Source organism: Myiozetetes cayanensis, unplaced genomic scaffold, assembly GCF_022539395.1.
Source record: "Myiozetetes cayanensis isolate MyiCay16 unplaced genomic scaffold, myiCay2020 scf14, whole genome shotgun sequence".
In the NCBI taxonomy this organism is placed as follows: domain Eukaryota; kingdom Metazoa; phylum Chordata; class Aves; order Passeriformes; family Tyrannidae; genus Myiozetetes; species Myiozetetes cayanensis.
Window position 1 is genome coordinate 9,709,867 of NW_026087048.1, and position 11,349 is coordinate 9,721,215.

Below are 11,349 nucleotides of genomic sequence, written 5' to 3' on the forward strand. Positions count from 1 at the left end.
TGAAGCAAGAACAAATTTATTTGGGGGGGGAGGGAGGGAACTCTAGAACTTTATTGTTTCCATAATCATTTTCTGTTATCTGATTCTTTCCTGATGGACTGCACACAGAACTGCCTGTAGACATCAACGGGAAGTACATGACAACAACTCTGGGAGAGGAGCGAACAACTTCACTAATCTTTCCAACAGCTTTTAGGATTACCCTTTTTTCCCTTAGTTTTCAGTAGTATACATGAACATAAGTTATCTGAAAAATAGCTGTAGCCAGTGTAAGCTGGTATATATTTCTTTATAGCAAATGGTACTCCTCATTTAACTAGTTTTTAGACCAACACAAATTGAGGCCAGCAAATATTACAAAAAGGGAAGATGATGTAGCCAGTGACATTGATGGGCATTAGGGAATTGTTCAACCTAAGGAATTCACAGGTGCACTACAATCAACAGCTTGCACCTAACCACAAATATCTGGATAAGAGATTCTCTTAACCCTAGGAGAAAAAAAAATCCAACCCCAAAAGATTGCATCAAAAATGTAAAAACATAGTCAGAAGTGGAAGAGGGTAGTTGGTCTGAGTTACACAGATGCTCAAGGTGTCAGGCACTAGCTGTGCAAGGTAAAAACACGTGCAAATTCTAACACATAGCTCACAGATGATCCACATCTGTGAGGAAGGGCATTCACATCATTGGGAAAATTATTCCCCAGTAGGTACCATTTCAGATTAATAACACAGCCAGCTATAAACCTCCCTCAGAACTAGATCTATCTTTTACTTCTTGATCCCAATACAAATATAAATTACACTGTTTTCTATCCCTTTGACTGATGTGGGTTTTATGTGGGTCCAACACTCCACATGACATGACAAAGTGGGAAATATCTGTATTGCTTTACGAACATTTTGCATAGCTGGGCTTGGCTGCTCAAGACAGATAACTTGCTGTAGGTAAGATCAAAGAGGGGTGTAGGGGGAATCTGACAGGAAAGAAAAACTATGACCTAGATAAGGAGCATGCCAACAAACATTCAAACTGCAATACAGGGACTATTAGCTGTGAAGAAACAACCTGCCTGCAGCCAGCAGTTACATGGCTGCTTTTCCAAAGCTAAAGGAAGAGATACAAGATAAATAAGTAAACAAACACAACAAAACACTGATTCCTTGAAGGAAGAGATGAGCAGGACCAACACATTGACACTTTCAGAGCATGCAGCACTCAGTAACCAATCCAACCTGCTAGATCTGGAGTCAGCTGGCATGTAAACACCACAAAGAAAGGTCAACAATGCAGTAAATGCACAGAGGCCCTTCCTTTTTACTATTGGGTGAAGAAATAACATTAATGTTATAGGATTTGCCTGGATAAATCCCTTGGCTTAGCCTACTGGTAAAAATTGCTCCAGCCACAGAGGTCAAGGCACTGAGGCAGATGAGAGAGGTCGTCTCATAAATGCAAGAGCATGTTAGCCCTCCAGACAGAACACCAGCAGCCAGGCTTGAGACTCAGAGGCAGTCCAGCCACACAGAGCAGAGCTCAGCCACAGCCAGCCAATGTGAAATACTGTCCCTGTGCACCAAGGGCAGCCCAACCCACAGGGCAGCCCATGGACTGGTCAGGAACCAAAGCAGGGTTGTGGGCACCCACTTGTGTAACTCTCTCCATATGACCTATCAGAGACAGGGGAACAACATGAATTTCACTTCTTACCCATTTCTAAGGAGGTGCAAGAAGCATACAGGTGTTCACTGCTCTCTTCCCTACCTACTTGCCTTCAGCAATGAAAATCACTTTATGCAATGACCATTTCATGCCTCCCTTGGCACAGAAGCAACATGATGACTTGTCTGACACATTTTAGAAACCTCTAGAGTACTTCTCAATGCAGTGCAGATTGATGATGCTCAGGACAGTCAAATATTTAGCCAATTTTACTTGTATTCAAGTTTGCATAACACAAATTTTATAAAATAAAAAGTGTTCTTCCCCTCCCTCCCCAAATATATATATTAAGTTCTATTAGAATATGCTTGCTTATCATGTACCTCCTTACCATGCTCTTTGCTGCTGGGCTGAGGGCCAGAGTAGTTCTGCTTTCCAGATTCCAGTCTTGTTTTTCTCTGAATGAATATTGGAATGGGCAGACTGACAGAGGACAATGCAGTGAAATCTCTTTAGGAGAAATGAAGGTCAAAACGTTGCATGGCAGCAGGTTTTCTGCTCCACCGGCAGTAGGAACACTGACATGTTCTGCACAGACAACAACTGCAGCTTCTGTTCACACCCTCACTTTTGGCTGTCCTGGTAATATGATGAACAAGACATGTGGTTCCTCTCAGTGAACTATGCTTTGAAAGTTGTCTTCCCTGAACAGCTGGAGTAATGCTGGTCTCCCAGTCCTCAGACAGGCCATAAAACATAAGACTTACTGACAGCCTGGAAAAAGCTCTGTTGCAGCACTACACAACAGAGCCAGTTTCTTACAAGTCGCTGCCAACCCCATGTTGCAGGGAGATTTTTATGCTGTCAACTTAATAATGCAATAAAAGGTAGAGGAGAGCTTTAGTTATAAGTATCAAAATATAAAATTCTACCACAGATAGTGCTAGGAAGATAAAGTCTCTTCTCACAGACTAGAAGTGACAGCTTTGCATTAGAAAGCAGCAGTAGATATTCAAAAGCTCCAGGAAAACCTGTAGTAAAGGCACCAAAAAATCAAAGTGCAGCTGCTCTTTTTACTGTTTAAATCATTATATATTAGCAACAAATCTTGTTGTTGGCCAACACTCAGAAATGGCATATGGCCAATAAAAGGTTCAGTGGAGTTTTCCATCTGTCACTGGAATCAGCTATGGCTCCAGCTCATACATAGTAAGTTTAGTGTCATAATTATTTGTGTACTAGACATCAACCACTCAGTCTAACAATCATTTGACTACACAATTTGCTAAATATACTGCCCAAGCAAAACACAACATAAGCACATAACTGGATGCATGAGATGCATTTACAGTGTGTGAGGCTGGCACTAAGCAGAGGTAAGCACAGGAATAGAGGGTGCTGTCCTGCCATCACAGGTTATGCAAATAGAAACACACTGCTGCATCCTCTGGGTGTGTATCAAGGACAGTAAGGGGCACCAGGCCCTTGCTAAAGTCAAATGCCTGGAAGGCAGCAAGTCAGTGAGTGGATGAATGGAAGGGGACAACACATATTTTTTTTGTACTGCTGTTTGTTCATTATAGATTCTAAGCATATGGATTTACTTTGTTGTCTTCACAGTCCTGCCAGCACAAGAAGGTTGACAGACTAAGCTTTAAACTATTTTGTTTCAGTATAGATTCAGGAAATACCTTACTAAGAGCATTGTCTGAGGTTTTTTTAAATTCCTTCTACAGAATTTTCCATTAGTTTTTAGCAACTATGGAAACAGCAATAGTATTTTTTTCTCTCTACCCCCACAGCACTCTGAAGCTATGAATCCTGCACTGATAGGTCTTTAGGGCTGTATTTAGATCTGGATTTTCCAGATGCTGGGAGTTACATTTCAATCAGCCAGGAGTCACAGTCTGCTTAGTCCCAGATTTGGGTGCAGGCACAAACAGATTTCTATTTTTTTAGTTCAGACAGAAAAAATTGCAGCACTCCTAAATGCAGAGTTTTAACAAAGAGAGCCAGGGAAAGTATTCTAAACTGTGCTGGAAGTCAAAAACAATTACATTTTTGTTTTTGCAAGTTTGTAACTGTACTCTTTCTCTTCCCTCAGTGAAGAGAGGGTGCCTCAGTGCTCTGCATCTGCTCCAGGAGAACTGCCAAAGTAGTTTAGAGCTACTGAGTCTGACCTGTGGCTGGCTTTTAACGTTCAGAACCTGGGAAGCTGGGAGCATGGTAAAGAGGGATGTAGGAATTCACTGAAAGTTTTGATAATATTTAATAATCCCGTTGTGGTTTGGTCAGAGCTGGCACAACTTCACAGCAATAAGCTGATTTGCACAGAAATGGGCTCATGGCTCTGACAGATGTTAACAGTTCACAAGAACAATTTTTTGCTGCAAATGAGGTCCTATCTATAGTGCTGTTTTGCTCAGAACAGGGAGGAGAGTAAAAACAGGTTAATTTTAAAGAAACCAAAACATTTCAAATAATGTCAATAAATTACATGTTCAACTCAGTTGCTGAAAGATTAGTTATCTTGATTAGCAGGGGAATCTTAGAGTATCCAAGATACTGGTGTGAGGGTAGCAGTCGGTCATAATGGACTGATTTCAGGGCAGCAGATGGAAAGCTGAGGATACCCTTGAGTATCAAGGTCAAACACCCACAATTATGGAACTGGAGTCTACAACACTTCCAAATTTCAAATTATTGGACATCAGATATCCCATTAAGCAGATTCAGTATTCAGTATCTCAGGGACAATTAAACTGAGCATTTTTTAAGTCTCTTTAAGTTTGCATAATTTGCTTTATTGCTTCTGTAAATATGAAATTGTTAAATGAGAAAGCATTTGAAGAAAAGGCATTTGAAAGCAGAGCTTTTGAAAGCCTTAAGTCTTACATTGCCAATTGTTTGCCCTGTCCTGAAGATTAGAAATTGTGCAAGGTCTCTTACAAAGAGCATCAACTCATTATACAGGACATAAGTACATCCCTCCCCCACAGAATAAAAACAAGTATCATTAAAAAAAAAATAAAAAAATTAGTTTGCACTAACTAGAAAATGACCGGTTCTGGCTCACAGACCAGTTCACAGGAAAAGACAGGAACCTACCTAAAGCCATTCCTTGATTCCAAGTGATTTTGCCTTGGCTTCAGCAGGCGTGAACACCAGAAAGGCACAATGAGGGACTTCCTGCAGTGTTAGCCCAGTCCAATCTCTTTAAACACTAACAAATAATAATGTCTTCCCAGCTGTTGGGCAACATGTGGAGACAGTTCACAAAGATGAAGCTGTCACCATTGCTCCTCCTCAAACAAATGGGAAAATATGCTGGAGAAAAAAATCCAGTCCTTTTAACTATAAATTTCTCAGTGGGGCAAGTGAAATTCAGCAGCAACAGACTTGAAAAAGGAAAATACCACCTTTACATTTGTAACAACCTCTAAACCCACTGTTCTCATTCAAACTGAGAGTGCAAAAGGTCAAAGGTGGACATACCAGGTAAGAGTCAAAGCATCTCAAAGCAGATCCACTGTATTGACCAGTTGTTATCAATAGAACATCTATTCAATTTCTAGCTGATTTGCTTCCTTATTTCCCCATTGTTTTTTCATCCCTGCTGGTGGCTTCCAGCCTGTTATGCTGGATCAGCTGTTCATTCAGTCAAACTCCAGCTGCGAAATCTTTGGCAATGAATGAGAACATCTAAATATGATTCAGGAAAAGGTAAGCCATAGTTGTTTGTAAAAAAATAACTATCAGTAAACCAGTCAGTACTAAAACAGCTTTCTTGGATAGCAGAAACAGCTCAGCAGCTGGAGATCTGGCTGCCATTTCCATCCCTGCTTACAAGGAGAATGGTCCATGGAAGAAGTCCTATAAACTTGCATATACTATGCATATCATCTCCATGGTTGTTGATTATGCTTATTAGTGAAAAATGACCACAATGAAATCATGTTTCTAGTGGCCAGGGAACAGATGGGTAAGCTAGAAGCTTTTAAAATGGATGAGAACACACTAAATCACAGAGAGTTCACGATATGGGAGAATATGAGAAACCAGTTTCAGTAACATAAGGATATAATAATGGTTCTATCCTGAGGGGAAAAGTTTCAGCTCTATCACATCAGTTCTTCTGTCAGCAGAACATGATTTTTGTGGAAGATAATGCTGTATCTATATATTCTGTGCTAGCAATTAAGACACCAATATGTTCATTTTTAAGGGCTGATAGAAATTTAAATGTTGCCTTAGAATATTAAAAACATTAAGTTCCGGCATATACAGCAATGCTAGAATTACTATTAAATCTGTGAGGTTTTCAATATTCTCCATTTCACAGTGGAGCTTTTGTAAGTTAGCATTGTGAAGGAATAATCAGTGGTAGCTCACCAGCAGCTTATGCAAGTCTGAGAGAAGCTAAGTCCTCTGACAAAACAAACTGCATTTCTGATGCTATCTCATGAGGAAGCAGTGGGGGGCTACACCAAAGCTCTCTAAAGAGACACATTCTCAGAGATTGCAATAATTTTATCCTTCAGTTGTCTGCACTGCTCAGTTTGAGCAGTAATAGTTCTGTCATCTCCTCAGCAGAAGCACAGAATTGATTTTGTTCCTTCATCCTCACACAAAGCTTACAGCATTTCCAGAGGAAAGGCAGGCGTCTGCACACACGTACGATTGTATATTAGTCTGGATATCATTTACATGAACTCTACTAAAATATAAATTGGGAGAACTGATTTACCACGAAGTACCAGATGAATTTCAGTCAGTTTTCATAAACTCCAGGTTCACAGAGCTGTCTGTCTAGACCATCTTTTTGGCACGTAGCTGCCCAGTTATGTTTTACCAGAAGTTTCTCTCTTCAGTTTGTTGCCACCCACTCCCTTCATTACTGAAATCACAACAGGCTTATGCTTCACTGTCTAGCCAGGTTGCCACAAAGGCCACTGCTCCAGCTCCTGAGAAAATTGTTCACCATCCCCCCCACACACACCTTTTCTCCTCCTCCTCCTTAGCACAAGCACAGCCAAAAAGCAATCAGGCTAATTTTGTCCCTGCTGGTCTCACCCCTAAGGCTGCGCAGCAGCAAAGGGAGGAAGAAAGAATTTCCAGGAGCATCTCACAACATGCACACAGGAACAAAGGTTTAGCATCACAGTTACTGCACCAAAAACTGAAAGTGCTTTAAAATGAAAGGAGTCGCACCCAGACCGATGCACAGGAACAGAACCCAACATACACAAGTAGTGTTTTGCAACACACTGCCTTGTAGCAATCGATTTCTGGAACAGAGGAACATCTTCAAATCAACAACATCTATTGCATTGTAAATAACATTAGTACATGCAGATGTTATCTGGTGAAACAACTTGGTAGACTGTGAGATAGAACTGAATGTGTCCCTTTTCTGGTATGTTAATTATAATTATTTTTCTAATGCTTGTTCAGTTATAGAATACATGAAAAGGAGCAATCACATTGAAGAAAACATGATTTGATGTTGTTTATGTAGACACTTATGTTCTGAGAGTTGATTTTATCTCCAGAGATTACAGATTTTATCTTCTGAGATTACAGAACTTGCAGGTAATAACCATAAGAATAATATTATAAGAATAATAATTTTCATGTTATTTATGTAGAATATAAATTCCTAAGTACTTGCAAATTCAAGGTCAGCTGAAAGTTGCCAGAGCAGCAAGACTGTTTCATTAGCAACACAATAAAAAACAACAGCAAAACTTTAACAAACCCATTAGACACACTGAGACTGCCGAGGCTGTGACACACAGCCTTCAACACACACCTTGATCTCCAAAAAAAATGCTGAAAGGACGGCGGCAGCAGATAAAGCCAAGCCTCAAGACAGCCAGAGTGAGAGCTGGAGTAAAATAAAAGTCATAGCAAACACAGGCTTCAAAGAGTGGGAAAAACAAGCACAAACTCCAGTGTAAGTACAAGCACAACTGTTGGCTAAAGTGTTTGTGTCTATGGTAAGAGGAAAGAAAACAAGTGGAAGCAAAAGTCACTGAGAGACACCAGAACTCCTCTGGTGCACTAAAGTGGCAGAAAAGACAAGCTTAGACATTGCAGCAAGGAAACAGCTTTTCTGCTCTTTGTGTCTTCTTTGTCCACAGAAACAAGACCTTGAATAGTTGAGAGGGGGGAGAAAAACAAAACAAAACACGAGCCAAAGAACATCCCACCCAAGGTATTATGAAAGAAATATGTGACTCGCTCCTTGCCAGTATCTACTCTCATTTATGTTTTGTGGTGTATTTATATCTGCCCCCTCGACACACAAGTGTAGAAACAGAAGTGGATGTGTGTTTGGTCTGTACATAAATTGCTGAAGAGATGGAAAGAGCAACCTCAAGTGATCATGGTGCAATATAACTATCATCCATAAGACTCCCCTCACAAACCTTAACATTTTGCTCCATGCTTTGGCCATCCTGCATGCAAACACATTCATGCTGGCTGTTTGCAGAGCATCCTTTTTAGACTATGTGCAATCTTTTGAACTTCACAGCCTTTACATGGTCCAAAGGCACTGGGTATACTGAGATACCAAACAAGAGCTATACAGAAAAGCTTTTCTACAGCATTATTACTAACTAGCAACAGCCCTACTCTCCTGGTGTATGTAGGTATTTATATATAGCAGGATTGTTGTGATCAGTCTAGATAGTTAATCAGCAGCAGACATTCAGCTCTGTGATACCACAAGCATTTGCAATTCATTCCAATTGTCTTAATGAGGACTTCTAACCAAAGGAAAGCATTTAACACGGATGAGCACTCAAACAAACACGGAGATGTTCTTACTGACTTAAAAACATTTAATCTGGGACATGTTTCATTTTCAGTCTGAGAGATTCTTTCCATGTCCTAAATAGGTGATCAAACTACCTAGGGAGCAAGATAAGATCATGAAAATTACTGTAGAACTTCACCAAAGAGAGAGCAGATGAAGTGAGAGGGACCACCTAAAAACATACTCTGTTCACAACTTCACATCTTAGAGTCAATAAGACCATTCATCACATGTGTAAGGTCAGGACACAAAGGCCAATACATTTGACTCACACCAGCTTGCACTGGCTACCACACACCATTCCTTCACAGCTCAGCAGCTTTCCTGGTTGTCACCAGGGATTTCAGTGGAGCTGTGTCTTCCAGTAATTTTCAAAGATATTCACAGAAAAGGCATTTGGCTCTAATGGACTTAAGAGTCAGAAATCAAATCCTTCCCTTTGACATTGTTCTAAAGCCATGAATGAACCTCTCACCCCTTCCTCAAGTCATGAGATCAGTTTGAAAATAATACTGTCATGTGTTTATTTGCCTCCAGCATTAGATGCTCAGATCCCCATTTTCAAGCTTTCTACAACTATCTATTTGAAAGAAAGAGAAAGCAAGCTAGGATTCTTGTGTGGCTAATGTACATCAAGCTGATGCTTTAAGAAAAACAGCAGCCATCATGAGAGTTGGCAACTCTCAAATTGCTGGTTATGAAGGAAAGAATATTAAGCAGCTATCATCAATCTATCTAGATCCAGGAAGCGAGCCATGAAATGCTGACAAAGGGGAATATCTGGTCTGACAATGACGGTATATTTATCTTTTAAATTAAAAATAATGGAGTTACACTGAAGAGAGTAATTTTAACTTTGCAACAGTAAAGTATCTATCTCATCACCTTAGGGTGATATTTGAGCACCTCAGGGTAAGAGAATTTATTCTATCAGCTCTTTTAAAGACCACCATTTTACACAGACAGTTACCACAACACTCCAAAGATGCCACAGGAGCTTCATGAACAGAAGAAAAGGTGTGGAAATTGACCTTCTGAACAGCACTACCACAGCAGTTGGCCAGGTAGCCAGTGCCCTTTTCATCCTCAACTTCTCTTCTGCCAAACAGGGATAACACCAGGCTATCACAGCGATGTTGAGGTTTGGGGTATTTTTTTGAGGATGAAAACATCTTTGTGTGTTTTATTTCCCAGCACATCAGGTCCTGTGACTGGGAGTGTGAGTGGTGTGTATGTGCAGAGGAGAAGAGCACAGCTATGCACTGGGCCTGCAGCCTGGGGCAGGAGCACAGCACTGAGGCACAGCTGACACTGGCTGCACTCCTGCCCCAGGGGCTGGCCAAGCACCCTCATCAAACCCACACCAGGCTATTTTTTTTTTACTGACCACTACCAAGAAAACCTCCAAAAACTCAAAACCACAAACAAGCAAATCCCAAAAACCAAAACCACAAGGAAAGGATGACACTGATGTGTGACTGAAACAGTAGGATGCAGTTATAAGGAAAATTGCAAGTGCATTTATAATTAACAAAGCCAGACAAACTCAGTATTCCCACACAGGCATGATTACCTGTACCTAAGTTAGCTACAGATTCCTTACTAGGATCTATACCACCTTTTCTTCCCCCAGAAAGACTGGACCCCAGCCCCTACAGAAATATTTTTTGTTGTTACTTTAAGCTAGTCATGAATTCATCATACCATTTTCTCTAGGATCCTTCCAACAAGGACTAATGCTCCCCCTAAATTCTGAAAAACTCACCTGTTTTTCTTCCTCACTACCCATGCTCTGTCTGCTGAAATGGTGAAGAAAGTAGGAGAAAAAACCCTCAAGCAATACTAAGCAAATTCACTGCTTATAGAAAAACTCCATCTTGGACTTCTACAGAAACATTAAAATCCTACCCCACTCCCAAGAAAACGGGTACTTGTTTTGTGGAGACACTACAGCTGATCCCAATGAACATTTTCTCCCCCACCTGCCCCCTAAATAGCATACAGCTGTAGTCACACCTCTGGACAGCCCCCCCTCCTTTTGCTTTGTGAGGCAGCAAACAAATCCCTGTCCTCAGCTGAATGGAGGACTGGGATGTATGGTAGCCAGTTCACACTGGAATGTGGTCACTGGGAAAGGAGCTACAGCTGCTGTACTTTGATGCTCCCTCCTCCTTCCAGAGGGTTGTGCTCAGGCAGCCACCCCTGTGGGTGGCAGAGCATCAGTGTTAGCAACCTGGCTATCAAACAGCCTCTTCTCTCCTTCAGGTGCTCTGGAAAATTTATGTATCCATTTATTTTACTATCAGAGAGTAGAATTTTACCTTAACAGCAGCCAAAAAATGCAGCAGCATGCATTAAATCTGCACTATTAGTTGAGACACCTCAGCTTCACAGAACGTTCTCAGACTGCAGTGGCCCAGCCCAGGCAGCCAGCGGTGCTGAGCCCAGAGCATACTCTGGCTGCCAGTGGTTCTGTGCTGGGTCAAGCATGCAGACAGGCAGCACGTGGTTCCTCATGCTGGGAGACCCAGGGCTTTTCTCCTATTTGTTGCTCTCTGCAGGGGCGTTCTTGGCAAGGAGGGTGAGAGCGCAGCACCCTCACTCACAACTGCTCAGCAAACTAAGCAGACTTCAGCCTTCAGTAAAATCAAAGCTCTGGCTTTGCTTCAGCTATGCGTGGAGAGGGGGTGCCTATAGAAAGGAATTAGGGCTTGAACACAGAGTAAAACCAGAGCAGAGCAAAACCTTCAAATCCTGAAATCGCATGACTGAGCTTTCCTAACCATGCAGCGAGCATGTTGCTGTACCAGAGCCTGTTCCCATCAGAACACCAGGCTCATAAGTACTTTAAAGCTATTTAA